We start from the raw sequence: 25,798 nt of genomic DNA on the forward strand, positions 1-25,798 counted from the left end.
CAAAATTACCCCTTCATGCACTAACATTTACATTCTAGTAGGACACGTTTTAAAACAAGGGAATACACAACATTCTATTAGAACTACTGACAGCCTTGGGAAAGTCAGGCCTAACAAAACTCTACCATCTGCTGAGACAGGTGAAATACCCTCACATTTCAAGAAGAATATAATAATTCCAATCCCAAAGAAAACAGGTGTTGACAGATGTGAAAATTACCGAACTGTCAGTTTAATAAGCCACGGCTGCAAAATACTAACACGAATTCTTTACAGACGAATGGAAAAATTGGTAGAAGCCGACCTCGGGGAAGATCAGTTTGGATTCCGTGGAAATGTCGGAACACGTGAGGCAATACTGACCCTATGACTTATCATAGAAAATAGATTAAGGAAAGGCAAACCTACGTTTCTATCATTTGTAGACTTAAATAAAGCTTTTTACAACGTTGACTGGAATACTCTCTTTCAAATTCTGAAGGTGGCAGGGGTGAAATACAGGGAGCGAAAGGCTATTTACAGTTTGTACAGAAACCAGATGGCAGTTATAAGAGTCGGGGGGCATGAAAGGGAAGCAGTGGTTGGGAAGGGAGTGGGACAGGGTTGTAGCCTATCTCCGGTGTTGTTCAATCTGTTTACTGAGCAAGCAGTAAAGGAAACAAAGGAAAAATTCGGAGTAGGAATTAAAGTCCATGGAGAAGAAATAAAAACTTTGAGATTGATTCGCCGATGACATTGTAATTCTGTCAGAGACAGCAAAGGACCTGGAAGAGCAGCTGAACGGAATAGACAATGTCTTGAAAGGAGGATATAAATGAACATCAATAAAAGCAAAACGAGTATAATGGAATGTAGTCGAATTAAATCTGATGATGCTGCAGAAATTAGATTAGGAGATGAGACGCTTAAAGTAGTAAATGAGTTTTGCTATTTGGGGAGCAAAATAACTGATGATGGTCGAAGTAGAGAGGATATAAAACGTAAACTGGCAATGGCAAGGAAAGCGTTTCTGAAGAAGAGAAATTTGTTTACATCAAGTATAGATTTAAGTGTCAGGAAGTCGTTTCTGAAAGTATTTGAATGGAGTGTAGCCATGTATGGAAGTGAAACGTGGACAATAAATAGTTTAGACAAGAAGAGAATAGAAGCTTTCGAAAAGTGGTGCTACAGAAGTATACTGAAGATTAGATGGGTAGATCACATAACTAATGAGGAGGTATTGAACAGAATTGGAGAGAAGAGAAATTTGTGGCTCAAATTGACTAGGAGAAGGGATCGGTTGGTGGGGCATATTCTGAGGCATCAAGGGATCACCAATTTAGTATTGGAGGACAGAGTGGATGGTAAAAATCGTAGAGGGAGACCAAGAGATGAATACACTTAACAGATTCAGAAGGATGTAGGTTGTTGTAGGTACTGGGAGATGAAGAAGCTTGCAGAGGATAGAGTAGGATGGAGAGCTGCGTCAACCCAGTCTCAGGACTGAAGACCACAACAACAACACCCGAAAATAGCGTTAAGTTATTCAAGTCATCAACTTGCTTGAACTATACACCCATTTTTCCCCTCTCCCACGCGCCCTCTCTTACACACACACACACACACACACATGCACACAGAAACAAACAAACAAAAGCAAAAGGAGACGGAGAGAGAGAACCCCACATGCACATACTATGATACACTGCTGGAAAAAAATAGTATAATAGTACATCCTTTTAGAGGATTCCATTCATTCAAAATTTATTGTTGCAATAGTGCAAATGTAGCACACTTACAGGTCAATAGCAAAGGTGTTTTGAGGTACCATATATCGATTCATGCTGAAACACCCATATTAGTATGTGGTGTAACCTCCACGGGCGGCAATGCTGTCGCTGTCGCTCGCATCCAGTCGATAATACAGATGACGAATACCGTCATGGGATACGTCACGCCACACCTGCTCGACCTGTTCACATTGTTCTGTAAGAGTTTCTGGTTGACAAGTCACTACTTGTCCCATCGAATCTTACACGTGCTTGATTGAAGTCAAGTCTGGAGATCGTGTTAACCAAGGAATTTGCTGTACGTCTTGCAGAGCACTTTGAGTTTCACATGCAATGTGTGGGCGAGCATTATCCTGTTGGAACTACACATCACCATCCTGCTTCAAGGACGGCAAAGCAACGGGTCTAGCAACATTCTGCAAGTACCGAGCGCTGGTTAGCGTTCCCAAGGTGAACGAGAGTTATAGCTGTTCTGCGTGGACATCCAGAACCTTGTCTACGGGTGTCGGAATATTCACGTGACCACTGATACCAGCATCGTTGCACACCTGACGCAGCACGTCCAACTTGTGTGGGAATTCTCCAGAAGGACCGTTTCGCTACTCGGAAGCCACAGTCTGACCCCTTTCAAACTCGTTCAGTTGGCTGTAGGAAACCCGAATGCGTCTCCATAGCATGGTTTCCTGCTTGCCTCACACATCTGCGCCACACTGAGTCTTCTAGCTGTGAGCATTCCCTATTAAAGGGCAGACACAGATGTCACTCTGGTACCTACGCCACTACGCTATCTGTTGGCGGACCACGTTGAAACCATTATGAGTACATCTCCAAGAGGCATTTGCCGTCATCGAATCAAAATCGATGACGTCTCAAGGTGTACTAAGACTTTGTTCTGACAATGTATTTCTGCTGGCTCCATGTATTCAGAGCCCTCCCTCCACCTCTAGTCATGAAAGAAATTTGATACACCTAAATTCTATCGTTCATACCAAAAAACGGCTTTCTAGTAAAGGTGGTGTTCAATAACGGATAGAACGCTGATTTAAAACTCTCACCAGTTATATTGTGCTAACAGTTTCTTACCATGTAAGTTCACCTCCCAAATTTTAGTCACTGGTCACTTTCAAACTCTCTAGACGGTGTAAAACTGGCGCAAGGTGCTTTTATGACACTCCACTGCTGACGTAACTCATGGCAGAGTTAAGGTGTGTATGTAGTGGTCCATTCTATAGAATTAGGAAGTACCGAAATAATATGGTTCGAAATGGAGTCGTAACAGAATGACAGAAAGGAGCTAACGTGTTTACAAGCGCCCGTGACCACACCGTGAATGAGGTTGTCCGATTTGTTGGTGTATCAACGCATGCTCACCAACCTGTCTACAAACAATGATGTATCATTCGCCGCCAAGTAACACGGAGTAGGAACAGTGGTCGTATTAAGATCCTAGCTGACAACGATTGTAGACGAGTGTCACGCTTTGTCACTGAGAATCGGTCTCAAGTCCGAAAGAAACTGTTGCTGTCAGTTCCACCCGAACTACAATAGTTTCTGAGCAAATATGGTAGTGCATGCAATAGATTTTCATGCTCTGGTACCTCGCGAAAAGGCTACTGCTTACAGCATCACGTAAAACTGCAATCCTTCAGTGGACCAGACAACACAGCTGGCTGGATGCGTGAAGTGTGAGGCGACGAGTCAGTGCATTGCCTCTTTTCAAATTATTACTGATGGCCCAACGAGACGTGCAACCCGCAATTTGTGGTGAGTATAGTCCAGGCTGGAGGCGATTCTGTGATTTTCCGAGCGTATTTCTCTTGGGTCCACTCATTCTACACTCAGGTGACGAAAGTTATGGGATACCGATACAGACATATACAGATGGCAGCAGTATCGCGTACACAAGCTTTAAAACGGAAGTGTACTGACACACCTGTTATTCGTATTCAGTTGAGTCATGTAAAATGGTTTCCGACGTGATTATGGCCGCACAACGGGAAATAACAGTCTTGGAACGCGGAATAGTAGTTGGAGCTAGAAACGTTAGACATTAAATTTCGGGATTCCTTAGGGAATTCAGTATTCATACATTCACCAAGTGTGCCGAGAATGAAAAAATTTCGGGTATTACCTTTCACCACCTGCTTTTACTTGAAGACCGAGAGCAGCAGCGTTTGCGTGGAGTTGTCTGTGCTAACAGGCAAGCAACACTGCTTAAAATAACTACAGAAATCAATATGGGACGTAAGACGAATGTACCTGTTAGGACAGTGCGACCAAATATGGCGTTAATGGGCTATGGCAGCAGACGACCGACGCGAGTGCCTTTGTCAGCAAGGGATTGACTGCAGCGCCTCTCCTGGGTTCTTGACCATATCGGTCGGACCCTAGATGACTGGATAGGCAACGGCCTTGCCGCAGTGGTTACACCGGTTCCCGTGAGATCACCGCAGTTAAGCGCTGTCGGGCGTGCGCGGCACTTGGATGGGTGACCATCCAGGCCGCCATGCGCTGTTGCCGTTTTTCGGGGTGCACTCAGCCTCGTGATGCCAATTGAGCAGCTTCTCGACCAAATAGTAGCGGCTTCGGTCAAGAATACCGTCGTAACGACCGGGAGAGCGGTGTGCTGACCGCACGCCCCTCCTATCCGCATCCTCCACTGAGGATGACACGGCGGTCGGATGGTCCCGGTAGGCCACTCGTGGCCTGAAGACGGAGTGCTTTTGCTAGATGACTGGATAACGGTGGCCGGATCGGATATGTCCCGATTTCAGCTATAAGAGCTGATGGCAGAGTTTGAGTGTGGTGCAGGCCGCACGCACGAAACCATGGACCCACATTGTCAACAAGGCGCTGTACAACCTGGTGGTGGCTCCGTAGTGTTATGGCCTGTGTTTACATGGAATGGAGTGAATCCTCTGGTCCAATTGAACCGATCATTGACTGGAAATGATTATGTTTGGATACCATTCATGGACGTCATGTTTCCAAACAATTATGGACTTTTTGTGGATGATAATGAGCCTTGCGACTAGGTCATAGTTGTTAGCGATTGATTTGAAGAACGTTCTGGACAATTCGAGCGAATGATTTGCCCACCCAGATCACCCGACATGACTTTCAAGGAACATTTATGGGACATAATCGAGAGGGCAATTTATGCACAATATCTGCACTTTCGCAATCATGGACAGCCTTAGAGGCAACATGGCTTAATATTTCTGCAAGGGCCTTCCAGCGACTTGTAGAGTCCTTGCCACGACGAGATGCTGCACTACGCCGGGCAGGAGGAGGTCCGACACAATATTAGAAAGTATTCCCTGAATTTTGTCACTTCAGTGTAGTTACCGTGAACACGTACTAAGATGTTTATTTTAGCATTCTCGGTGACCAAGTGGTACCGTTTTTTCTGCATCTTAATGATTAATATACTGTAGATACTCCCCTCTTCCGAGGTGGCAGCAGCCGTGTTGACAGGGATGCACGCGTACGTTCTGGATTGACCTACACCAAAGCAACATATCGCACCTCAACTGGCCCAATATTAGCCCCACAGAAAATATCTGGTGCTTCACGATCTCTGAATGTGAACACTGTCAACAGTTATACTGACGAATTAGCTTATCCCTAAACGAACGCAATCGTTGTCGTTGGCAACCGACACATGACAATTATTTTGAACGAAACAGAAGTATATCCGTCTCTATAGCGGGCAGTATCTACACGCGTAACGCCACATCGTGATGCTACTTAATACGAGGCGTGTTTTTTTAAGTAAGTACCGTTTTGAAGTTAAAAAAAGACGTACTAAGATATCTCAGTAATTTTATTTTTACATGAAAGCCAGTACCTTAATCTACTTTTCTACATAATTTCCGTCAATATTGAGGCACTTGTCATAACGTTGTACCAGTTTTTGAATACCCTCCTCATAGAAGTCTTCCGTCTGACTTGTCAACCATTGCATCACCACTGTTTTGACTTCGTCATCGTCTTGAAGACGCTGACCGCCCAGGTGTTTCTTCAAGTGCAGGAACAGATGGTAGTCACTGGGCGCAAGATCGGGGCTGTACGGAGGATGATCTAGTTTCCCATCGAAAAGATGTGATGAGATCTTTGGTCTGATTCGCCACATGCGGACGGGCATTGTCTTGCAGCAAAGGGATGCCCTTGCTCAACTTCCATGGACTGTTGCTTTGATTCTGGTGTGACGTAAGCCACCCATGTTTCATCGCCCGTAACAATTTGGCTTAAGAAATCATCACCGTCGTTGTGGTACCGCTCAAGGAAAGTCAATGCACTGTCTAAACGTTTGGTTTTGCGTACGTCCGTCAACATTTTCGGGACCCCACGTGCGCACAATTTTCGGTAATTCAAGTGTTCGGTCACAACTCCATACAAAACACTACGAGAAACATTAGGAAAGTCATCCCGCAAGGAGTAAATCATAAAGCGTCTGTTTTCTCCCACCTTACTGTTCACTTCCTGCACCAACGTACATTAACGAGCGAAGGATGCCCACTTCGTTGTTCATCATGCACATTTGTGCAGCCATCTTTAAATGCTCTCACCCACTTTCTTACCATTCCATCACTCATATGTTTTCTCCGTAAACTGCACAGTTCTCACGATGAATATCGATCGCTTTTAAGCGTTTAGCACTAAGAAATCTTATAATAGCCCGTACTTCACGGTCGGCGGGACTCACGATTATCGGAGGCATCTTAAACACTCAGTACACAACGTAAACAAGGAAGGATCAGACTGTAATGGCATCAGTGCGTAGATTAAGGCACAGGCTTTCATGTAAAAATAAAATTACTGAGATATCTTAGCACGTCTTTTTTTAATTTCAAAACGGTACTTGCTTTAAAAACTCGCCTCGTATCGACTAGTGATTATTACACAAACAGGTTTTCAGCTAATGCGGAATTCAGGGTATTTAACTGATAACACAATATTAGTGGGTGCGCATGTGCCACATTCGGGCAGTTGAATATTGATCCTAATGTTCGAAACGATTGTAGGGCTCGCTTCTTAATAAACAGTGGCATTTATGTGCCGGTCATCACAGCCTCTTGTGGCTCTCATTACTAATGAAACAGTCTCGGAATCCGCGAATTACTCTATTCATCTTTTCATCTCTCTCTCTCTCTCTCTCTCACTCACGCACACACACACACACACACACACACACACACACACACACACACACACACACACACACACAGGCGATGCTTCTGAGTCACGATTTACAAAAGGTTTTCATCCATCTCCGTTTTCTTCAAACTATTAAATAACTGATACCTACGTTTACTTGGTAGACACAGATCACTTAGAACATTGTGGCTAACCACTTCATAAACATCGGTGAACATTTGGCACGTAATGCAGTCGCAATTCATCGTGGCATAGATTCAACAATGTTTTATATCGTACCAAGTATGTGGTACCGCACTACGAAGTTACATGAAGAGTCGATGACTGGTAGAGGTGTTTAACAAAATTGCTATCGGTGCACCTGCGATCATATTATCACCGACAATTACTCTAGGTGATGCTCTTCAACCACGATTCTTGCACTGTGATGTGAAAAAACTGCCGTGGTGGAAAACGTAACCCCCCGTGTAAAGGAGATATACCGTGCAGTGATCAGCAATAATACTGACGTAGCTGGCTTTCATGTCGCCTTCAGATATGACGAGGGATCTTAAATAGTGTGGAACCATCAAAGAAGTGTACACATTGCGTCATCGAGCAGACGTTTTTCCTGAAAGGAGGTACATCATGGGGGATAGTATATACACTGCTGGCCATTAAAATTGTTACACCAAGAAGAAATGCAGATGATAAACGGGTATTTATTCGACAAATATATTATACTAGAACTGACAAGTGATTACATTTTCACGCAATTTGCGTGCATAGATCCTGAGAAATCAGTACCCAGAACAGACCCCTCTGGCCGTAATAACGGCCTTGATACGGCTGGGCATTGAGTCAAACAGAGCTTGGATGGCGTGTACAAGTACATCTGCCCATGCAGCTTCAACACGATACCACCGTTCATCAAGAGTAGTGACTGGCGTATTGTGACGAGCCAGTTGCTCGGGCACCATTGACCAGACGTTTTCAGTTGGTGAGAGATCTGGAGAATGTGCTGGCCAGGGCAGCAGTCGAACATTTCCTGTATCCAGAAAGGCCCGTACAGGACCTGTAACATGCGGTCGAGCATTATCCTGCTAAAATGTCAGGTTTCGCAGGGATCGAATGAAAGGTAGACCCACGGGTCGTAACAAATCTGAAATGTAAAGTCCAATGTTCAAAGCGCCGTCAGTGCGAACTAGTGGTGACCGAGACGTGTAACCAATGGCACCCCATACCATCATGCAGGGTGATACGCCAGTATGGCGATGACGAATACACGCTTCCAATGTGCGTGCACCGCGATGTCGCCAAACACGGATGCGACCATCATGATGCTGTAAACAGAACCTGTATTCATCCGAAAAAATGACTTTTTGCCATTCGTGCACCCAGGTTCGTCGTTGAGTACACCATCGCAGGCGCTCCTGTATGTGATGCAGCGTCAAGGGTAACCGCAGCCATGGTCTCCGAGCTGATAGTCCATGCTGTTGCAAACGTCGCCGAACTGTTCGTGCAGATGGTTGTTGTCCTGCAAACGTCCCCATCTGTAGACTCAGGGATCGAGACGTCGCTGCACGATCCGTTACAGCCATGCGGATAAGATGCCTGTCATCTCGACTGCTAGTGATATGAGGCCGTTGGGATCCAGCACGGCGTTCCGTATTACCCTCCTGAACCTACCGATTCCGTATTCTGCTAACAGTCATTGGTTCTCGACCAACGCAAACAGCAATGTCGCGATAGTATAACTGCAATCGCGATAGGCTACAATCCGACCTTTATCAAAGTCGGAAACGTGATGGTACGCATTTCTCCTCCTTATACGAGGCATCAACAACAACGTTTCACCAGGCAACGCCGGTCAACTGCTGTTTGTGTATGAGAAATCGGTTGGAAACTTTCCTCATGACAGCACGTTGTAGGTGTCGCCACCGGCGCCAACCTTGCGTGAATGCTCTGAAAAGCTCATCATTTGCATATTTATTTATTTATTTATTTATTTATGCATTTATTTTACCTGGCAAGATTAGGGCCTTCAGGCCCTCTCTTACACCTAACCAGGCATACTCAGATTCAACAAATTTCAGTGTCTACAGAAAATTGGGACATATAACATGTTATACAGTATTAATGTTAAAGAAAAAAAATAGAGATTATAAAAGTAGTACAATGATAATTATAACAATCAAAAAATAATTATAACAATCAAGAATAATAAAAATAGTAATAATAATGATAATAATAATAATAATAATAATGACTATGTATATGAAAGTAAACATATTTTTCTTTTATGAGTGTCAGTCCTATTGCTAGTTGGGAATTTTCTCGTTATATTCTTACAGCTTGTGAGTTATTCTCATCAAGCAGAGATATAAGACGATGGAATGGGGTGAAAGTGATATAGAAGAGGTAGATAGGTTAGAGGAAGAGAGATAGAATGGTAAAATTCGAAGCTATGATGGAGAGGAGAAAGAAAAAGATGAGGGGGGCCACGATAATGGTGGCTATACCGTCCCTAATATGTAAGTCTTAAGTTCCCTCTTGAATGTTGAGTGGTTTTGGATAAGACGCAGATCACATGGGAGCGCGTTCCATAGTCGTATGGCTGAGATGGAGAATGACACGGAGAAAGATTTTGTGTTATGTAATGGTACAGCCAAGATGCTAGACGTATCCGATCTGGTATTGCGGTTGTGGAATGATGATAGGTGTTTAATGTGAGAAGATAAGTATTGGGGGCACCAGTGGCTAAGAAATCGATGAAGTAAGCACATCGTGTGGAGATCGCGTGCCTTATGTGGGCGTATCCAACCTAGCTGGGAGTATGAAGGACTGATATGATCATACAACCGTATGTTGCATACGTATCTAACACAAGCATTCATCACTAGCTCGAGGCATCTCGAATTTTCATTATTTGTGCCATGTTGAACTACATCACAGTTGTAAAGATTAGGCAAGACTAGTGTTTGGACTAATTTTTGTTTAACATGGGCTGGAAATATTTTTCTAAATTTTTGAATTGCATGTAGGGAGGAGAGCGATTTCCGGCAAGCTGTGACTGTTTGTTCTTCCCAGTTTAGGTGTTCATCCAAGATTATTCCAAGGTCTTTTACTGTTTTTTGGTATGGTAGTTGGGTACCATTGAGGAGTATTTGAGGGACTGTTTCGCGAAAGTACCGACTGATTAACTTTGGATGAGATATAAGTATGACCTGGGATTTCTTGGGGTTTAGTTTCAGACCTAGGTTCTGTGCCCATCGAGAAACAGAGCAAAGATCTGCGTTCATACTCGCTACTGCGTCAGCAATGTTCTTGGGGCTTGCACTTATGTACAGTTGGATGTCGTCGGCATATAGATGGTAGTTGCAGGGGTGAATCACTGAAGAAATATCATTAATGTACAGTGAGAAGAGTAATGGACCAAGGACGGAGCCTTGGGGAACTCCAGAGCGCACGTTTTTCCATGATGACTTTTCCGACCCACAAATGACTTGTTGACTTCTGTTTTTGAGGTAGCTGTCGAACGAGTGTATTGCGCTGTTTGAGAAATTCAGCTGCTTCATTTTAATTAGTAATATCACGTCATCTTCTTCCTGTCGTCTAAATTTCGCTTCTGTAGCACGTCATCTTCGTGGTGTAGCAATTTCAATGGTCAGAAGTGTAGTTTTCTCGTTTTAAAGAGTATCGTTTTGACATTATTGGTTCTCCAGGTTCAGGAAGACCTTCTGGCTTTGATGAAGATCGTTTAAACGGAACACTCCACAATGATCCATATCATGTCTACTCGAGAATTGATAAATGTGATTGAGACGTCTTGCAGACGCAGTCCAAGACAATGATCAGAAAAACTGCGTGAAGTGATGCTAGTCCACGGTAACGCCCGTTCGCATTTTGTTAGGCTGACAAAAAGCATTAAACAGGAGTTGAGGTGGGACTCTTTCCGCAGCCATCTTATTCACCTGATTTTGCGCCCTCCGATTTTCGTCTTTTCTGCTGTCTATAGAACAACCTTCAAGGAATTTTCTTTCCGGATGAAAATGCGCTCCGAACATGGCTCAACGAGCTCTTCGCCTCAAAACCACGTGATTTCTACAGTCGCGGAATCAAAAAGTTAACTCAGCGTTGGCAGGCTGTTGTAAACAGCGAAGGAGAATGTATTACTAATGCCTAAAATCTCTGTTATGTGTATCAGTTGTGTTCATTAAATTTATGAGAAGACGCTACGAATTTATGCCCCAACCCAATAATTTGTCCACATCAGTGGTCGGCATATCGCTTTAGCATGATGTGTTCTACAGTCCGAAGAGTTGTTTGACGCAACACTAGGCAACTCTATCCTGTGCAATTCTCGTCATGTCCTAATAGCTGCTGTAACCTACATCCATTTGAATATGCTTACCGTGTCCATTCTTGAGCACAATTTATACCCCCTCCCCCTCCTGCTGTTTCCTCCAATACCATAATTGACAATTTTTTGGTGGCTCAAAATGCCTCCTATCAAACGATTTTTTTATTTTAGTGGAGTTGTAACATACATTGCTTTTTCCCCAATCAGATTCAGTAACTCCTGATTAGTTGCTTGATCTGTGCATCTGATCTTTAGCATTCTTCCGTAGCACCACATTTCAAAAGCTTCCGTTCTCTTCTTGTCTGAACTGTTTCTCGTCCACGTTTCATTTCCGTACAACGCTACAGACCAGACAAATACGCTTTAGCATAGATACCACCAAGGCCACGCGGGGTAGCCGCGCGGTCTCAAGAGCCTTCCCACGGTTCGCGCGGCTCCCCCTGTCGGAGGTTCGAGTCCTCCCTCGGGCATGGGTGCGTGTGTTATCTTTAGCGTAATTTAGTTTAAGTTAGATTAAGTAGTGTGTAAGATAGGGACCGATGACATTAGCAGTTTGATCCCATAGGAACTTACCACCACCGCCACCACCAGCTACCACCAAATTCCAGTTCTAAGAAATACATCATTTGAAAAGTATTTGACCGAAAATTGGGAAGTTCATGTGTCATCCAATTGATTTAAGAGTTGTTAGAACAACAAACTCGACCCGCTATATGCTACAAACAGTTGGCGCTGTCAGTTGTGACAGTTTTGTTGCCGCCCCCTGCAAAGGCAATCATCTGTCGTTCTTGCCTCTAAATGAAACAATGAAAGAGTGCCTTGTCGCTTAGTAGCGTCTTCTCCAATATTTGTCATCTTTCCGTGGATTTTTCATTCTATAAGCACAGAATGCGACAATACATGCGTTCTGCATTTATATATCTCATATTAGGATTTCACGTCCCATCAACGACGAGGAAGTTAGGGAGGAAACGCAAACTCGGTTTGGGCTAGTATGGGGATTGAAAACGCGAGACCTCGTCAAAGGAACCAACCCGACATTCACCTTAACAGATGAGGAGAAGCCACGGAAAAACTATATCTGTATTGGTTGAAAGGGAGTTGATGTAGCTGGTCCCGAGTGCGAATGTCTGCGCCACATGGCACGTTATACAGTTGACCATTTCCACGCTGCAGTGTCCATAACGCTGCGCCCAAGTAGTGCGTGTAACTTTCTCACAAGCAACCCCTTTGAGTGCAAGGCCGCAAAAGGCCAATGATGTTTACGCCATTCGACGCCCTACATATTGTCTGCTATGTAACCACAATATTGGCTACTAATGGCAACAGGGGGCGTGACTGGAGGCATCCAATGATGAGCACAGCTTGAGGCTACGGAGCGTCGTTGAACTGCTTAGTCGACGAGTAACTCACAATAGTGCTAGAGAGTTGATACAAAGCAGACCAATAGCAACTATAACCAAAGCAAACATTGCATTATATCTACAACATCTATTGTCGAAGTTGACATTTTGTCAGAAAGGAACCCAAGGGTTTTCGCAGGGAGAGAGAGAGAGAGAGACGGAGAAGTGGCAGATGAAATATTAGCATTTCTGCAGGATGAGTCAGTAGAATGTGTGGTTTCGAATACGCTCTTCTGTGCGGACGATGAACATCAGGAGTGCAATGATGATAAAAGATGCTTAACAAGTGAAAGCGATATTGAAACAGGTGTCGCACCATGTAGGTCATCATCTTTGTCGGTCAGGGAACCACATATCCCGTCTCCAGTAAAACGTACTAAAGAAATATCGTTGTCCAAGAAGCGGAAACTAAACATAATTACATATAATTACATACATGGAAGATCATCCGCAGTATAGTAAAAAAACAATTATGAATCGATTTCCAATAAGTTAGCAGCAACATGGCCTTGTAAGGCATTTGAAAAACTATGGATATTCAAGGGAGGATAAGGCGCACTTGTTACAAAAACTGATGTTTGCACGTTTCAAGGATGCTCGATACAATTTAAAGGATGTGCATCATAGTGGTCTACTACTACGCGCGGCATACATTACAATGATTTCAAGGAAACAGTGGATAGTTACACGACCTCAAACAATGCTACAGAGCTGGAAGACCTAAGACAAAGAAATTTCAAACAAAATGTCAGCTTGACGATGCACAGGAAAGTGCGGAATTGGCCCGAAAATTTGTAGATGAGATAAACAAACTTGTCCCATCGTTCCGTAAGGAATTTATTTCCATCTCTGACCAATTGGAATTTAAAGGTGAAATACATATAAAACGAACGCTGGAAGTTAGCGGTACCAAGACAGTTTTATCATGATCAACCAACATCAGTGCCGTAACGTATTCGTATACAATTGTGCCGACTGTTCATCTGGATGGTAAATTGGTTGGAAAGTTATTTATTGTATTGTGAGAAGGTGGAGATGCTCTTCCCCCTACGATTATTTCTCGTATACGCGCTCTTGTAAGGGCAGTAGGGAATATTTACGTCACAGCAAGCAGGAGTTGGAAAATGAGCGTAAGAGAACTACTACTATGGTATGAGCACTGCTTTTGGCCAACAGCTGGTGAGAATAACTTGCTTTTGCTTGATTCCTGATCACTGTAAAAAAATCATATTCCTTTAGAGCAGGCTATCCCTCCTGTAAAGTTTGTGGCACTGCAGTTGAAACTACCTGGAACCACTGGACAAATTCAGCCCCTGGATGTTTGTTTTTTCCGTGCCTATAAAAGATATTATCGCACTATTTGCAACTACGTCTTAAAGAATAGATAGCTCCACGATAAGCTCCACCACAGACTGTTTCGCATTCGGTTGCATTGCCATCACATTCCATCAGTTCTCGTCGCCCGGTTACACCAATATGACTTTGTATGCATTCTTTAACAGTGGATAACTAGCTGACCGTCCTACACTGTTTGTAACTCCCAAGAGTTCACCTTCGATCTTGATGTTGCGAACCTTTACGATCACTGTCGCGCGCAATTTTTCATTCTGTGTTCATGGTGCAGGTTAATGGTTTGTTTTGAAGATGTCATGAATGTCGACGATGTCCATTTTGTGAAATACATCCCTTATAAGGCTGACCTCTGTACCTTACGGACAGTCCTCTTCTGTCGCCCTCCTCATGCACATGCTGGGTCATTAGATGCTGATATTTTTCCTGTCATAACTGTTAACTCAATTTTTTCAAATGAGCCTTACTAAAGATTGAACTTGCGACCTCGCAGTCGAGGGGTTCCTTGTCACAATGATCATAGTATTCTCTCATAAGTCTACGGGCAAATTTTTGGCGTTCATGTATTATTTGTGGAAATAGGTTCAATAACCTGGCACTGTTCTTGATATCAAGGATATGGTCCGTTTCTGTCGCTCCGACCTACAGCCAGACAACAAGCTGCCGCATTATATGTAGTCCACTTTAATCCGACTTAACGCGGCACTGAACTGGACAGCACCAGCTGTTGTCGATCGTGCAGTCAGCCGATGCGTGTCAGCCACCAAGGCGACACAGCTGTTTATAAACGACGCTTGTCAAGTTGTGGTCGCGTTTGGCCTTCGCAGTGAGCAGTGTACGTACGAAAACATGCCCCGGATTCTGGGTGAGCGAACGAGTGACGGTTGCGATTCTCCTGCGTCACTCTTCGGCAAGCACTATTCACGCAACAGCAGAAAAAATCGAAGTTAAATTTCCACAGATCTAAACAGTAACACAACCGATTTTGTCTGCTGTTCATGTAATGCCGACATGAACCAACATCCCTTATGAAGAAAGATTATTACAGAACGCATGCACAGTTTATAGTGAAATACACAATTTCTCAGGAGACTTGGATCTAAAGTACACTGAATTGACATAAGTCATTGGATACCTCCCAGTATCGTGTCGGACGTCTTTTGCCTGGCGTAGTTCAGCAACTAGACATGGCGTGGATTTAACAAAGCGTTGTAAATCCCCTGCAGAAATACGAGCCATGCTGCCCCTGTAACTTCCATAATTGTGAAAGTGTTGCTGATTCAGCATTTTGTACACCAACTGACCTCTACATTATGTCCCATAAATCTTCGACGGGAATCATGTCGGGCGAGGTGGGTGGCAAATCATTCACTCCAATTGTCAAACCAATCGCGAACAACTGTCTCCAGTGACATGACATCGTTGTCTGGGGACATGAAGTCCACGACTGGCTGCAAATGGTCTACAAGTAGCCGAACATACTTATTTCCAATCAATGAACGGTTCAGCTGGACCAGAGGACCCAGTCCATACTAGCCTACACCATTATGGAACCAGCAGCAGCTTGCACAATGCCTTGTTGTCAACTTGGGTCCATGGATTCGTGGGATCTGCACTACACTCGAACCTTACCATCAGCTCTTACCACCTCTAATCGGGTGTCATCTCATCAGGCTACTGTTTTCCAATTGTCTAGGGTCACGAGCCCAGGAGAGGCCCTGCAGGCGATGTGCTGTTAGCAAAGGCACTCGCGTCGGCCTGCGGTTATTTCACGCAGTGTTCATTGTCTGTTAGCACTGACAACACTACACAAACGCTGCTGCTCTGGTGTGTTAACAGTGTTGAGAGATAATGCCTGAAAATTGGTATTCTCTGCACACTCTTGACACTGTGGATCTCAGAATATTGAATTCCCTAACGATTTCCGAAATCGAATGTCCCAGCCATCTATTTCCAACTATCATACCACGTTCAAAGTCTGTTAATTCCCGTCGTGCGGCCATAATCATGTCGGAAACCTTTTCATAAGAAGCAGAGTATAAATGACATCTCTGCCAATGCATATCCCTTTTATACCTTGTATACGTGATACCACCACCATCTATCTCTCTATCTCTCTATCCATCTATCGCTTGCACCTTGTCCCGCAGCTACGCAGGGTCGGCCATGGTTATTCGGATTTGGCATGTTAAGAATAAGGGGTGGCCGGATGTCTTTCCTGCCGCCACCCCTTACCCCCAAAACGGAATTAGTGTAGCCCAACTGTCTGTGTCTAGTGGAATCCATGAAATAGTGTGAATGTGTTCAGATGTCTGCGAGCTGTGTAACTGAGGAGGAATGTCGAGACCAGCCCGGTATTCACCTAGTGGGATGTGGAAAACCTGCTAAAAACCACATCCAGGCTGGCCGGCACACCTTCTCTCGTCGTCAATCCGCCGGGCGGATTCCATCCGGGGCCGGCGCGCCTACCCGAGTCCAGGAAGCAGCGCGTTAGATCTCTTTTTTTTTTCCACCTTTAACCGCACGGCCACTTTTTTATTTTTTTGAATTATAAGACGCTACCCTTTTTTTTTCCTTTTTTTCTTTTTTATTTATTTTGTTTTTTTTAATTTTTTTTTTTTTTTTTTTTTTTAGAAAATTACCTCTTTCACTTCAGGCGTTGGCCCCTATCACCGCGCTCTCGGCTACCCTGGCGGGTTGATACCACCACCATCTGCATATGTGTATATCGCTATCCCATGACTTTAGTCACCTCAGTGTAGTCTGGACTAAAAGGGGACATCGATCTATCTAATGTTCTCGGAAAATATCTGGCTTCAGGGGAGGACCTATGAATAATATTTATACCATTACGTATCGCTTCCATAGAAACAACGTACTTAAAATTAGAACACCAACAGCTCGCACTGATGCACGGTCTATTCGGTTTCTTGTGCTCCATCCGTCAACGAAGCAGGAAGAAGCCTTAACACCACTTACATTACCTTCTTCTACGCACTAAGAGTTACTTCCAGAGTATCAAGAAAAGCACAAAAATGTAAATTTTATTGCGATTTTCCACTCTAGGAAAAGTCAATATTACTATTTTATTTCATCGGTGTTTAGCGTGTCTTCGACAACGAGCCCATTGAAGGCGGACCTGAATAGGAACTAATGACGTCGTCGAGTCCTGACATCCCCGTGGTGTAATCATTTCAGATGAACACGAATTCTACAGAATGTTAAAACTCTATCACTCCTACCTTCCTTGCGTGATAAACTCCAGCATTTCGCCGGCGGATTATTTTGACCAGCATAAAAAATCGTCATGATTTTATTTTTTCTTCAAGATGTGTGTCTGTTGGGTGATTATTTCATTCCGTAACTCGTTCACAAATTTGGCATGGCAAAATACTTTTACACCATAGCACGACCTAATAAACAGACTGTAGTTGTTGAATTCCCTTTCGAACACATTTCTGCAGTATGGATGTCTAAAGCGAACAGGAAGTAGGTGAAAATTAGACGGGAGATGCTGCGAGAAGAATTTCACAGTGCAGTGGGAGACCTAAGACCTTCAGACTTCAAGGGGCTGACAGGCGTGAATATTGCCCAATTATCAGTTTAGTAAATCATGATTGCAAAATACTAACACGCGTTATTTACAGATAAATGGAATAAGTGGTAGAAGCCTACCTTGGGGAGATCAGTTTGAATCATGGAGATATGCAGGAACACGAGAGGCAATACTGACCCTGCGACTTATCTTAGAGGGAAAGGTTAAGGAAGGGCAAATCTACCTTTATAGCTTTTACGGACTTAGAGAAAGCTTTTGACTATGTTGGCTGGAATACTCTCTTTGAAATTCTGAAGGTATAAGGGTTCAAATAGAGAGAGCGAAAGGCTATTTACAACTTGTACAGAAACCAGACGAAAGTTATAAGAGTCGAGGGGCATGAAAGAGAAACAGTGGTTGAGAAGGGAGAGAGACAGGGTTATAGCCTATCCCCGATGTTATTCAATCTGAATATTGAGCAAGCAGTAAAGGAAACCAAAGAAAAATTGAGTCCAGCGAGAAGAAATAAAACCTTTGAGGTTTGTCGATGACACTGTAGTTTTGTCAGACACACTGAAGGACTTGGAAGAGCATTTGAACGGAATGGACAGTATCTCGAAAGGAAGATAAAAGATGAACATTAATAAAAGGAGAACAAGGGTAATGGGATGTAGACGAATGGAATAAGAGGATGCTGAAAGAATCAGATTATGAAAAATATTACTAAAATCAATAGATGAGCCCGGGTTCCCGGGTTCGATTCCCGGCGGGGTCAGGGACTTTCCCTGCCTCGTGATGACTGGGTGTTGTGTGACGTCCTTAGGTTAGTTAGGTTTAAGTAGTTCTAAGTTCTAGGGGGCTGATGACCATAGATGTTAAGTCCTATAGTGCTCAGAGCCATTTGAACCATCAATAGATGAGGTTTGTTATTTGGGCAGCAAAATAACCGATGATGGCCGAAGTAAAGAGGACATTCAATGTCGATTGGAAATGGCAACTAAAATGTTTCTGATTAAGTGAAATTTGTTAACATCGAATATAAAAGTTAGGATATATTTTCTGAAAGTATTTGTCAAGAGTGTAGCCTTGCACGGAGATGAAACCTGTATGACAAACAGTTCAGACAAAGAGAGCATAGAAACATTTGAAATGTGGCGTTACAAAAGAATTCTGAAGATTAGATTGGTAGATCATGTAACAAATGAGGAGGTACTAAATATAATTGGTGACAAAAGAAATTTGTGGCACCACTTGACTGAAAGAAGGGCTCAGTTGACAGGACACATTCTGAGAACTCAAAGAAACACCAATTTAGTATTGGAGGGAAGTGCGGGGGGTAAAAATTGTAAAGGAAGACGAAGAGATGAATACAGTAAGCAGGTTCAAAAGGACGTAGGCTGCAGTAGTTATTCGGAAATGAGAAGGGTTGCGTATAAGGGAGTAGTGTGGAGAGTCGCATGAAACCAATCTTAGGACTGAAGACCATAACAACAATAAAATGCCTATACTTGGTGGGTACTTCACGAAAGAGTATCAAAATGAGGCTAACCATCATAGAGTCTTCATTTTGCTCGTAGAAGATAACTCGTGTAAATCTAAATAAATATAGCGTCAACTGCTGCAAGAATATTCTCTGTCGTGATACATTATTTACTACGAGGCTGATTTTACGTACGCATCAGATTTAAATGCATATTATTTACGGATTTTGGGATCCGCAGTTCTATTTTGAATTGGTTAGGTGCAGGATGAGACATTCAACCGGAATGCGTGCTCAAAATAGCAAGGCTAAAAGTATTGTAGCCGGTTATGGGAGACCATCGCCGTTGCGCATGGTATCGAAACGAACAGATTTTTCGAGCGTATACCGCTCACTGAAGGGAATCGGGGAATTTTCTGTTGTACAATTGTTACTGCAGTGAGATGAGACTCAAGAAAAAGTTTGAGGAAGCGGAGAACATTGCAGCAACGGTGCGGAGAAACCTAAGGACAAGCCCACGGCACGTTTTCTCCTGCCTCTGGACGCCGCGACCTGCGTTTGCGCGCATTGTACGTGGGCGTGCTGAAAAGTAATGCCTCCAAACTTTTTACGTGAAAACTCTTAAAGCTTTTTAAATAAAACAAACTTTGTAAACGTTCTACATCTTTACTCTTAAAATCTACATACACTACTGGCTATTAAAATTGCTACGCCAAGAAGAAATGCAGATGATAAACGGGTATTCATTGGACAAATATATTATACTAGAACTGACATGTGATTACATTTTCACGCACTTTGGTTGCATAGATCCTGATAAATCAGTACCCAGAACAACCACCTCTGGCCGTAATAACAGCCTTGATACGCCTGGGCATTGAGTCAAACAGAGTTTGGATGGCGTGCACAGGTACAGCTGCCCATGCAGCTTCAACACGATACCACATTTCATCAAGAGAAGTGACTGGCGTATTGTGACGAGCCAGTTGCTCGGCCACCATTGACCAGACGTTATCAATTGATGAGAGATCTGGAGAATGTGCTGGCCAGGGTAGCAGTCGAACATTTCCTGTATCCAGAAAGGCCCGTACAGGAGCTGCAACATGCGGTCGTGCATTATCCTGCTGAAATGTAGGGTTTCGCAGGGATCGAATGAAGGGTAGAGCCACGGGTTGTAACACATCTGAAATGTAACGTCCACTGTTCAAAGTGCCGTCAATGCGAACAAGAGGTGACCAAGGCGTGTAACCAATGGCACCCCATACCATGACGCCAGGTGATACGCAAGTATGGCGATAACGAGTACACGCTTCCAATGTGCGTACACCGCGATGTCGCCAAATACGGATGCGACCATCATGATGCTGTAAACAGAACCCGGATTCATCCAAAAGAATGACGTTTTGCCATTTGTGCATCCATGTTCATCGTTGAGTACATCGTCGCAGGCGATCCTGTATGTGATGCAGCGTCAAGGGTAACCGCAGCCATGGTCTCCGAGCTGATAGTCCATGCTGTTGCAAACGTTGCCGAACTGTTCGTGCAGATGGTTGTTGTCTTGCAAACGTCCCCATCTGTAGACTCAGGGATCGAGACGTCGCTGCACGATCCGTTACAGCCATGCGGATAAGATGCCTGTCATCTCGACTGCTAGTGATACGAGGCCGTTGGGATCCAGCACGGCGTTCCGTATTACCCTGCTGAACCCACCGATTCCATATTCTGCAGATAGTCATTGGATCTCGTCCAACGCGAGCAGCAATGTCGAGATACGATAAACCGCAGTCGCGATAGGCTACAATCTAACCTTTCTCAAAGTCGGAAACGTGATGGTACGCATTTCTCCTCCTTACACGAGGCATCACAACAACGTTTCACCAGACGACGCCGGTCAAATGCTGTTTGTGTATGAGAAATCGATTGGAAAGTTTCCTCATGTCAGCACGTTGTAGGTGTCGCCACCTACGCCAACCTTGTGTGAATGCTCTGAAAAGCTAATCATTTGCGTATCACAGCATCTTCTTCCTGTCGGTTAAATTTCGCGTCTGTAGCATGTCATCTTCGTGGTGTAGCAATTTTATTGGCCAGTAGTGTATTTGCAGCCTTCTCCGAATCGTAGTAACATGCCGGTGTGCAACGTAACTATGTCGGTGCAGGAGAAACAGCGTGCAGTAATCGAGTTTCGAATTCTAAGAGTTCGTTCGCACATGGAGCAGCCTCTCGTTCAGCTTGACAACGCCAGAGCATACACGAGCGCTGCGACATCTGCAACAATCCGACGCCTTGGGTTCACTGATATCGATTACTCTCTGTACAGTCCCGACTTGGCACCATCGGATTTAAAGGACATTTTGATGACTTCACTTTCATAGTGATGAAGCGGTGCATGCAGAGGTGAAGTTGAGGCTCCACCACGAAAGTGAAACAGTCTAGAGCAGTGTTTCCCAACCTGAGGGTAATTACCCAAATCAAATGGCTCTGAGCACTATGGGACTTAACATCTGAGGTCTTCAGTCCCCTAGAACTTAGGACTACTTAAACCTAATTAACCTAAGGACAGCACACACTTCCATGCCCGAGGCAGGATTCTAACCTGCGACCGTAGCAGCAGCGCGGTTCCAGACTGAAGCGCCTAGAACCGCTCGGCCACTCCAGCCGGCCGGTAATTACCCCCTAAGGGATAAAATGTAATTTTCTGTGTTGTAATAACAAAAAGGCTTAGCTACAGTTCAGTCATGATACTAAATTATTTTTAAATTTTTTTATTATTATCACTAATAACATTTATCTTCAAATACTAGCATTAATGTATGATACAATGTGGTGAGAGTTAGAGTTTGTGTAAAAAAGTATGAATAACACAGTACACCCCCTAAACACATACTTTATACTTTGTTCCATGCATCAGTGACTGTACAGTTCAGACTAATACATCACATATGCTTAAATATTTCAAGGAAATATGTTCTTCAAGCTGTAGGCAGTTCCTGCAATATACCAGGCACACCTTCATTATTCACTTCACAACAATACACGAACTAACTGCTAGCCCAGCTCAATTATAGCTATGTAATACCTACCATACTGCTGTAGGGCCTGCACATTATTATTATTATTTTTATTGTTATTAATACGTATGGTCAGACACAAATCATTGCAGCCGAAAGTCTTCCAGCTTATGCCAGTTCAGAAGTAAGGCCTTTAGTGACAACAAAAACAGTAAATCCCCAAAATTCACATCTGTTCAAGAAAACATTTGCTATTACTTAATGGTAAGAGCTGAGACCTGTTTGAAATTGATTGACTGACTGACAATAAAAACAGTGAAGTCCCCGAATTCACCACTCTCCAACAAAGCATTCGCTCTCAATTAACAGTATGGGTTAAAAGTTGATCGAAATCCGAAATAAATAAAGGGGAAATCTTCACAACACTTAGAAGGCATATCGTAAAGGTAAGTTGGACTCGGCAGGAGCTGGAGTATTCTTAGCAACCAGTAGAAACGTTAGGTCTGGTGAGGTTCAAAATGAATCTGATTGCGAATTCATGTTGACCTGTCTCATCGGCGTTGGTGTACTATGATTAACAAACGGATGTTTCCAACGCCTCTCAAGTTCGGACGCAGCGGTCGCGGAGTCATTCAAATAAAGATTAAATTCGAAAGCACAGATTTTAAAACCTAAATAATATGTTAAGAGCTGCATTATAAAATACACAGCTGTAGTACTATTTTTACTGAAGACAGTCGTTTCGTTTTCGGTCCAGCATCACACCATCTTCGGGTCTCAATTTGGAAATTTGTGGCAAGGTCTTATGGGACCAAACTGCTGAGGTCATCGGGCCCTAAGCTTACCCACTACTTAATCTAACTTAAACTAACTTACGCTAAGGACAACACACTCACCCATGCCCGAAGGAGGACTCGAACCTCCGACGGGATGAGCTGCGCGGACCGTGACAAGGCGCCATACACCTCCCGGCTACCCCGCGTGGCTTCGGGTCTCAAAAATCAACTCAGCCATGCAGTGTCGCTGGTGCAATTCCAAATGTTCCTAATTTATAGACTTTTCCATTACTATTATTAACTGTCTACGAAAAACAGTTATGTCATGACAATTCAGAGACGGATACGGCCACCCTGTGAAACAGAGATGAAATAACCGACTATGATGTCAGGACATAACTGTTACTCACAGACAGTTAATAATAGTAACGTTACATTCTATGAGTTACATTTGGTCTTATAACTGCGACAATGCACAGCCGAGTTTTTTTTTGAGAACCGAAGATTGTCTGATGTTGGGCCGAAATCGACTGTCTTCAATAAAAATGGTACAACAGCTCTATATATTATACGGGGTTCAAATAAAAACGAGACAGGTGCTAAAAAGTTAATAAACTGTTTATTATTTAAAAAGGAATCGCTATAACTGTTAATACATTTATCCCAGTGTGATACAGGATGGCCAGTTCCTTCATGGAAAAATGTTTGCAGTTGCTTAGGAGCCGTGATTGTACTCAGGCGTATACCCCTTCGTCCGAAGTAAATCGACAGCCACAAATGTCTTCCTCCAGGCCTTCAAAAATGAGGAAATCGCATGGCGAGAGAGGATGTGCGCGGGCTTCCCATTGGAGCTCTTGCAGCGTTGTCAAAAGAACTTCGGCGAGCTCTATCCTGTAATAGGTGTTAGACGCCATCCGTCAACATTACTGGGCGTTTGGAACTGATGGCGGCTTCAGTTTTTGCAAAGTTTTCAAATGGTTCAAATGGCTCTGAGCACTATGGGACTTAACATCTGAGGTCATCAGTCCCCTATAACTTAGAACAACTTAAACGTAACTAACCTAAGGACATCACACACATCCATGCCCGAGGCAGGATTCGAACCTGCGACCGTAGCAGTCGCGCGGTTCCGGACTGAAGGGCCTAGAACCGCTCGGCCTCCGCGGACGGTCTTTGCAAAGTGTCCACGTACTGCTGTGCGTGTTCCACAAAGTCAATCAGCCGCGGGCAGACGCACGTCATCATTTTGTTGCAGAATGATGGCCGCCCACATGTTGCCAGGCTGCTTCGACGACGCTACGGAAGTTTCACTGGGAAGCTCGCACACATCCTCCATACAGTCCCGATCTCTTCCCATGTGATTTCCATATTTTTGCAGCCCCGAAAACAGGCGTGGCTGTCGATTTGCTTTAAACGAAGAGGATTACACCTGGGTACAACCATGGTTCCATAGGCAACCGAAAACATTTTTCCAAGAAGGCATTGACGATCCTGTCTCACAGTGGGATAAATGTATTAACAGTTACAGCAATAACTTTTGAAATAATGAAAAGTTTACATACTTTTTTCCATCTGTCTCGTTTTCATTTGGTCGCCCTTATACAATGCAGTTCTCAATTTACCTAAAAGCCGTTCAGCACCGCCTGCACAAAATATTTCCAAATAATATGGTTATTCCAGGGCAGCGGACTTCAATTGGCGTAGCATCAGTTAGGAACACGAGGCAGACATTACCAGCGCCTACGACAGTGTTGCGAAGTAATACAGATCGTAACATCAGATAAGTGCTTCAAACAACAAGTCCAACTAGCCCTACGGTCAACATCCGAGGGAAATTTTATTGCATTCGCTTCTTCAGACCGCAATGCTAGGAGGACTATTCGGAAAGTAAGGAACGATAGGTCGCGAAATGGAAATCACAGTGAAAATCGAAACTGTTTTATTTGCAACGGTTAGCTACACCTTCCAGCTGCTTCTCTACACAGTCGCCACTCAGACTTAGACATCTGTCGAAGCGTTGTACCAACTTTTCAATTCCCTCGTTATAGAAGACAGCCGCCAGTGCTTTTCGACAATTTTCTACTCTGGACTGCAGCTCGTTGTCTGTGTCAAAATATTGTCTTCATAGCCAGCGGTGCATTTGAACAGAGATGAACCTCAGGGGTAGCCAATTACGGGCTGTATTGTGGGTGATCGAACACTTTCCATCGAAAACGCTACAGGAGCATCTTCATGGCCCCTGCAGAGTGCGGCCAAGAATTGTCGTGTAGAACGAACCGCATTACAGTTATGTTATGTGGATTGCATAGCTTAAGGCGAAATAATTCGCCAGGCCCTCATACTTGGCGGTTGACGCTAATTTCTAGCCATCTTTACGTTCTCACTGTGAGCTCAGAACTGAAAAGAGCGACTTGATGCGACCGACGGGCGTATTAGACACAGCATCTGTGCAAAGCTTCATCAAATTTTCACTGTATTTTCCATTTCGCGACCGATCGTTCCTTACTTTCCGAATAACCCTCGTATTACAGCAGCGAGGTCACTGAAAGCAAAAGCTAGAAAAGTATTTGTCTTTGACAGAAGTTAAAGGCCATCACTAGCTGCAGGCGGAAAATGCAGCATTTGTGCGACAGCCTACAGAAAACGACGTGGAGAAATTTTATGAGCAGAGAAGGGACCAACTGCACACATGTGTGGACTCAAATTTGGAGGCCATCACAACCAGCAGAACACATTTCATAAGTACACTGATTTGTAGCATCAGTCCTTATTTCGCTTTGGGCAACCTTTCATAGTATGCAGCAAAAACAGAGATTCTAACATTCTCAGTTGGTATTTTGTTCCATACCAATAATCAGAATTAGACGTGAGTTTAACTTCGAGCGTGTGTTCGTATCACAACTGCTCTACCCTTTATAAAATACAGAATTATATTAAAATAAATTAATAGATAATAGGACTTCGTTGAATATCCG

The 25,798-nt window shown here is 43.7% G+C and overlaps 1 protein-coding gene and 1 pseudogene across 1 annotated transcript in view; one reads left to right on the forward strand and one right to left on the reverse strand.

Annotated features, from left to right (window-relative positions):
* LOC126416619 (ATP-binding cassette sub-family G member 1-like) overlaps nt 1-25,798 on the reverse strand; it is a 345,855-nt gene that overhangs the window by 269,000 nt on the left and 51,057 nt on the right. The window lies entirely within an intron of this gene.
* Nucleotides 4,172-4,289, forward strand: LOC126417832 (5S ribosomal RNA; annotated as a pseudogene).

The sequence above is a fragment of the Schistocerca serialis genome, chromosome 8 (genome assembly GCF_023864345.2).
Source record: "Schistocerca serialis cubense isolate TAMUIC-IGC-003099 chromosome 8, iqSchSeri2.2, whole genome shotgun sequence".
NCBI classification, from domain to species: domain Eukaryota; kingdom Metazoa; phylum Arthropoda; class Insecta; order Orthoptera; family Acrididae; genus Schistocerca; species Schistocerca serialis.